Genomic DNA, 8039 nt, shown 5'->3' with positions numbered 1-8039 from the left:
TGCCCTCCCCTGCTGGCCTGTCACTCCTAACTTCCCTCCTCTGCTGGCCTGATCATCCACAACTGCCCTCCCCTGCTGGCCACCTTGTGATGACATGGGGGCGGCCATCTTGTGATGACATAGGGCGGCCACCTTGTGAAGACATGGGGTGGCCATTCTTGTGTCAGGGCCTGATGGTCAATTTGCATATTACCTCTTTCTAATATAGGATATGCATAGCCCATGGACACAGACAGTGTGGTGAAAGCCTGGGAGGGATGGGTGTAGGATGGAGAGGTTCAATGGGGGGAAAAACAAAACATCTGTAATACTTTAAACAATAAAGATAAATTTTTTAAAAAGAAAAGAGCCTAGGTAATTGACAGAATAAGTGCCTTGTCCGAGGCCATATAGGTAGTGAGTAAAGACCCAAAACTTGAACACAGAACTTTCAACACTGGGATTAGTGCTGTTTCTTCTAAAATATTGCCAGATAGGTCTTGGCATTCATACATAGGAAAGTTAGATCCTGTAGGACCAGAAGCTAAATCAACATCTTACACAACTTATAGGGTCATGGTTTCATTACATTTTTTTTCTGACTTGAGATATGCTTTTCCTAATGTCTACCACTATGGTGGAGCCAGACCAAAGGTGTTTTGAGGCTGTGAGCCAGAAAGATTTTGAAGTCCCTGTTTGATGTGCTCTCTTACCCTCTTTTCTACTATTCATCAAGTCTAATTAAATATTAAGAGAGAAAGAGAGAGATCTGCTCAGCTCCCTTTTCCAATCATGCTGATCCCGATTCTTTCCATATTTGTATAATGATACACCTACAAAATGAACTAAACTACTTTTCATATAGGGCAGAATTTAAAATCCATGGTTGAAAGATCTGAAATTGTTTATATTTATTGACTTCCGTGAGAAAGTTAATAACAGCCTGTCAACAAAGAAAAGTAAAAATCACATTGAAAGCTAGAGGAAGTTAGATAAAGAGACTGGTGTAATGCAATTTTCTGGAACAGCTTGGAGGACCATTTATTAGATTCATGTGCTCAGAACTGTGAAGGTTTTGTGCCTCATTTTATGTGGTCGCACAACAGTGTCTTGGAGTGTAGCCAAAAACAGTGTTATGAGCAACCAATAATTGGAAGGACTTCACAAGGGTTTCTGAAGAAAATCTCTCTCTATACCTGAAATCTTACCATTAGAATTTCATTCTTTTGCATCTAAGAGATTTTGAAAGAGTTTTCTCTTAAAACATAGTTACCCTTTGAAATGCCATGCTCTTTCTTAATATCTCAATGATAGGCTAATAATTGTTTACTATTTTATTGGGTTATGAATTAATAGATTCAGTTCTTGAACTGCCAAATAAGAATGACCTTAGGTTTCACCAAGCCAAACCCTCTCACTTTATTTGAGGCAGTGAGAGGTTAAGTGATTTGCCCACATTTATTAGGAAAACAGGAAAGAGATACTGGGATTTCTTATTCTCATTCACTCTTTTGAAAGATATATTTTTTTTACTTGTACAAAGATACATGCATATATAAAGGGCATTCTAAAAAAGTGTACATACAGTTTAACAGTTGATAGCTCAATTTTGAAAATGAAATGTATTTTAATAAATACTGCTTTTATAATTATTCACAGTCTATATATATCTATATATCTATATATCTATATCTATCTCTCTCTCTCTCTCTCTCTCTCTCTCTCTCTCTCTCTATATATATATATATATATATATATATATATATATATATATTTTTTTTTTTTTTTTTTCTCCCTATAAAACCTTATGTAAGCCCTGGCTGGTATGGCTCAGTTGGTTGAGCATCATTCCTATGTAGGCCTTTTGCCCATTTTGTTGCTTGTCTTGTTTTCGCTTATGGTGTTTTAAAATTAATGCAGAATGTTTAAATTTTTATGTAGCTGTATCATTAGTTAATCTAGTTTTTGATGGATTTTGGGTTTTCTGAATGTCTTAACTACTCTAATATTAAAACTCTATCCTTCTATGGTTCATTCTAATACTTTTAATTTCTTTTAAATGTTTAATTCCATAGTATAGCTACACCATAATTTATTTGTTTTTTTCCCATTTCATTTAATTTCGCTGTAGAAAATTTATATCTCTGTACTATGTGTCCTCCTGTCCAGTTATATGGTGATTTCTCTCATCTTTTAAGTTTCTTTTAAACTTATTTTTAAAACTTGATGAGAGAGAGAGAGAGAGAGAGAGAGAGAGAGAGAGAGAGAGAGAGAGAAACATTGATGTGAGAGAGAAACATGGATTGATTGCCTCCGATACATGCCCTGATCAGGGATTGAACGCACAACCTGGGTATGTGCCCTGACTAAGAATCAAACCTGCCATGTTTTGGTGTATGGGACCACACTCCAACCAACAGTTCTTTTCAGTGTTTTTTTTAAATGCCCTCATTTTTCTTCCCTTAGGTGTGACACATTTAACTTTACTCCTCGGCATTTTAGAGTTTCATTACTCCTGTGAAGAGAATCATTATTTTTTTGGATATTTCCAACTGGCTATAGCTAATATAGCAGAAAGGAATGTATTGTTTTTGTTTTGCTATCTTATCTGGTGATTTTACTGAATTTTATAAGTTCTAATTGGTCATTAATTGTTTCTATTGAATTACCTAGGCAGATAACATATCATACTGAACATTTAGTTTAATAGTGAATAGAAATGGTGATGATGGCTGTTTTCTTTCTGTCTCTGTTTCTCTATCTCTCTCTGCCTTCCTCTTTTTCTCCTTTCTGTCTTCCTCTGATTCTTCAGAGGTGGTGAGGAATGAAGAAACTTCTCCCTCATTGCTTATGAGAGGGATGAAGTTCCAGAGGAAGCTTATATTTTGCGGCTCAAGACTTTCCCTACACAGGGTCTATGCTGGCTTGCCACCCCTTAAAAGACCCCTGTCCCTAGAACTTTTTAGAAAATGCTTATAGGAATTTATGGTAACTCTAGGTCACAGAACAATATGGTTGCTATGTGCCCTTAGGACAGTAGTTCTCAAACCTGACTCATGACCAGAACCACTGAATAAAGGATTATAAAGATACAAACTCCTGGGCATCATCCTGGCCATACTGAATCAGAATCACTGATGGTGGGGCTTGAGAATTTTATAAATTATCTCGGTTAAGGTTGAAAAACATTATCTATACTTCTAGTAGATACACTTAATATTTAAACAAATGCATTTAAACACATATTAATCTATATTTGGCCTAGAATTCATGAGCATCTACAACCTCCTCTAGAAGAAGACATATCAGTTTTGCTTCTCTTCTCTCACTTCACCTCACCATATTGTAGTTATCTAAATTCTTTAAGTTAGAGGAACGTGGATGCACAGACAGGAGGTCACATTTGTGAAAATGCAGAAGATACACACACATTCATATTTTTCCAAGCTATGATCCCCATTATATTATTCACATGCTGAAAGGCATTAAATCCTTTTTTTAAAAAAAGTAAACAGAGGTCAAGAAGAGAAGCATGCTGTGTTCCTGGACATCTGGGTAGCCTAAACATAAGTCCTTAATATTTCTTTTACTCCATCTCACTTCAGCTGACAAGGTGGATACATTTGTGGGGCTTTTTCAAACCAACTTCCCATCAGCCTAAAAGTAATTTCACAGTTTCAAAGTTAATAAACAGAATCAATAGGATGATGAGGTAACTGTTAATCTTGTAGAGCTGTGTCATTTCAATATGGTATTTTGGGAATTTCTTACACAGCATAATTTAGAATGATATACATTCCACTTACTTGAAAGTTGTGACCCTGCAGCTCATATTGGTCACAAGTATTTCTTGAAACTCTAAGGACAAAGATATATACTTCATCAATACCTTGCAGATATTTTGTTGGCTCATGTTGATTTCATGTGCTTCTGTCCTTTTAAGCCTTTAAGAGTAAAATCTACCAAGGACACTGGGGGCATCTACCCTTGCAGGTAGGTATATGTTCTTATGTTCTTACCAGTTGAAAGACCATTTGAACCCCCTATTCATAGTGGTCAAATTGTATTATTAACGACATAAAATAGGGATGCTTTCCAATTTCCTTCCTGTTTTATCAGCCAGGGGAGCTCTTATTTTCCCCAGTCTATTCCTGCTCGAGCCTGATTCACAACTAACTTTTAGTTCTTGTACATTCACATCATGGTTTCCAAATGGCTGCAATAGCTCCAAATGTCATCTCAGGAAATAAAGAAAACTATGTGTCACCAACAAGCTCTTCTTGAATGTGTCCTTCTTATCAGAAGCCAAACCTTTTCCAAAAGCCCCAGGAAGAATTCCTCTTGTATGCTATTGGCCAGAATAGAGTCATATGACTACTTCATGTAGTCTGTGAAAGTAGCAACCTTGAAGAAGAAATGCAATCACCACAATTGGCTAAAGATATTATTAAGCAAACAAGAGTTAGAGTTCTATGGGAAAGGACTTAGCTTGCTAGTTTGCATTTACGTAATTGTTCATATCTATATCTATATCTATATCTATATCTAATCTATATCTATATCTATATCTAATCTATATATATATCTATATCTGTCATTAATGGACTTAATGAACATGAAAATCACTTTGGAGCTTTTGTAGAAATACAGATATTAGGCTCTGAATCTGTTGGGTGAGGTTCATATGTCTGTGTTTTTTTAAATTCCTTCCTTTTACTAAACATTTTATTTTAAGCTTTACCAGTACTATTATAATTTTTATGTATACATTTATTGCATAGTAATACTTTTTTAAAAATATATTTTATTGATTTTTTACAGAGAGGAAGGGAGAGAGATAGAGAGTTAGAAACATCGATGAGAGAGAAACATCGATCAGCTGCCTCCTGCACATCTCCTACTGGGGATATGCCCGCAACCCAGGTACATGCCCTTGACCGGAATTGAACCTGGGACCTTTCAGTCCGCAGGCCGACTCTCTATCCACTGAGCCAAACCGGTTTCGGCTGCATAGTAATACTTTTAATAAAAGCTTGTTTCCAGCTTTTATTATAAATCTGACATAAACCTTTAAATGAGTTTAAGCTTTTTACATAATTAGTAATATTTACTTTAGGAAATCTCAAAAATGAGACTTGGGCCTGAATATTTTAATGATTCTTTATATGATTTCTAGAAGCTGCTGTAAGAGCTATAAGTTTTATTTGTTAATAAAAAGGGACATTTTCAAAAGGCAAAGGCAAGTGCAATAAAAATGGGGTATAAATGTAAAAAAAATTAAAGCTCAACCTACACTCTTTTTATTTTAATTACTCACATGGCTCTACCTCAAAGTGATGCTGTGATTAATGAACCATAGTCTAACAACCATACAGTAATCCCAAAATAACTCAAGTTCTTTATATTTCATGAGTCCTGGAAGAGAATACACCACCCACAGCAGCATGTCTTACTGTTCCCTCTCCTTTCCCCATTCTCTTTATTTTGTACACTGTGGTACTTCTTTTACCCAACTCTGGGGAAATCTTTTCTTCATCCTTGTGTTCCCTCCCCCTTGCCATTGCCTTCTGATTGTACATCACAAAAGAAAGAACAAGTCTAATATGCAAATAGACAGAACAGCGGAACAACCTGAACAACCAAACAACCAGTTGTATGTCGTGTGCTGACCACCAGGGGGCATGTGTGGAACATGGCGGGCATTGGCCATGGTGTGATGGTAGAGCAGGTGAGTGGGAGTGCCAGACCAAGGCAGGGTGCTGGTCACTGTCATTGGGGTGAGCCTCTGGTGGTTACTGAAAATTCTATGTTCCTGCATGCCACGGTCCTGCCCGGCACTCGCACCTGCCACTGGTGCTGGAGGTAACGCTCACGCCCACTGCAGTGCCAGCCCTGCTCACACCCACAGCTGGCACCAGAGCTGCCGCTAGCACCCGCTGCCAGTGCCTGGTACCAATCCCGACCACTCGGTGCCGTCAGCGGGTGTGAACAGCAGCTGCTGGCCCCAATCGCCCCTCAGGGCTTCTCCACCTCCCCCTGCCCCTAAGGGGAGATTGGGGCAGCAGAGGATGGGCTGAGACCCGCCCATGTGCCTACCATAGCCTCACAGCCTACACTTCCTTTCAAGGTGCATGAATTTGTGCACTGGGCCTCTAGTATTTTAAATAAAATAATAACCATTCCTGCTATTTAGTACTGAGTTGTATTAATAGTTTATATAATGTTAGGATTTTTCATGTTACTCTTATTTTATGCATTATAGCACTAAAGCTCCAGTATCAGTATAATTAGGAGTTCTGGACTCATATCCTAGTCCTGATTTTAATGAGTTTGATAGCTATGTGATTTTACCTGTCTGGGCCAAGTCTCCTTACTATAAATAAAGTAATATGCTATTGTAAGGTCTCTTCCTACTCTGAAATTTTATTATTTTTAATATTCTCAAAAGACCTAATGGTTAAGAAGACTGACCTGGGGGCTGAGGCCCAGTTATCACAAGTTCTTTAGAAGGAAATCCTATGAACACAGGAGGCAATGAGCAAGAAATTAAAAAGTCCCCTTCCTGACAATGTTCCCCTCCAAAATGTGCACTTTTTTTGGGGGAAAGTTATTCCTTATTTTCTTCTACAAATTCATGACTAGTTCAAAGCTCTTATCTGGAAGTCATTGTCTTATTACCCTCCTTTGAGGTGGCAAATGCCATATTGGGGGAGGGAAGATTTCCTTCCTCCCACAATCTACTGTACAGTTTTCACACAATGTTGAAATTCAACAATGTGGAAAAGATACAGAATCTGGTAGACTTTACGTACCAGGAAAAAAATTGAAGCAGCTTGAATAAATGGTGTCTTTTTACAAAAGTGGAACATTGAACATCCTCATATTACATTAATAATTTTATTATGGATCTGTAAATGGTGCTGAGTAGGGGCTGTGCTAGAGAGGCATATGAAGGAGGTACTGTGGAGAGTAGTGATGTTACAAGAATGTGACCCCCAAGATATATAGCCCTCCTTTTTGGAAGAGAAACCTCTGGGTCATGGGGTAGGAATAGAAAAAAAGTTAGTTGTTATGAAAGCTGCTGTATGTTTGTTTTTTTGTGCTTGCCCTGGGCAGTGCTATCCTCTCTTTAGAGTAGTCTTGAAGCTAGGAAGTAGCACAGAGGATAAGGACCCAATTAAATGTTCAAGGAACAGAGAGAATAAAGAGCAGAGGTAACAGCACAAATAGAACAAACAAGATTTCAATGATAAGCCACAGAAGAATGGGGAAATAAACAGTATATGGGGTGGGACCCACATATTTTTCAATCAACTGTGTAAATGCTTTTCTTGGAGTGTAGGCAAGATGTTATTTAGTCAGTCACCTTTTAACTTCAATCTGAACTTTCTCACTTTTCTACTCATACCTTTTCTTATCACTTACTTATTTACTAAAAAATCCACATTTTTACTTCATCAGCAATGTGCTTTTTATGATTATAGTCTCTTAAAGTATTTACAATCACATATTCAACCAACTAAAACAAGGTGATTATGTACAGATCATGTGTGTGGTACTGTAGGGGAAGGAATCCATCCTGATAATAGAGGAATATGCAAATTGTCCATTACACCATCACAGAACAACTGGATCAGCAGGCTGTATCCCTGCCCCCTGTGCCAGCCCAGGTAGGAACCCAAATCTTAACCTACCTAAAACATGGCTGTGTGCCATCATATCAGTAAGAAAGGGACATCCCACACTTGCCTGGGCATCTAAGTCTCTGGCCTAGAGAATCAGGGTTTCTCCCTCCGGACCTGACCTCTCTGGCCTGACGCTGCCCCCAGCAGATTTGCATATCCCAAACCCTCTGGTGCTTCCAGGCACTGAGCATTCCCACATCTTCTCTGCCTCCCAGCTGCTGACCCCCACTATATCCTATCCCAGAAGCACTCTGTCCTCCCCAACTTTTGTTTTTTATAGACTAAATGCATGGTGGGTGTAGTTGCTTCTCCACAGATTTTATTTGATAAGAACCCAGCGAAGTCGCTTAGCAACTGAGCTGCTCAGACTTCATC

This window comes from Myotis daubentonii, chromosome 3, assembly GCF_963259705.1.
Source record: "Myotis daubentonii chromosome 3, mMyoDau2.1, whole genome shotgun sequence".
Classification (NCBI taxonomy): domain Eukaryota; kingdom Metazoa; phylum Chordata; class Mammalia; order Chiroptera; family Vespertilionidae; genus Myotis; species Myotis daubentonii.
This window is presented reverse-complemented; position numbering follows the sequence as displayed.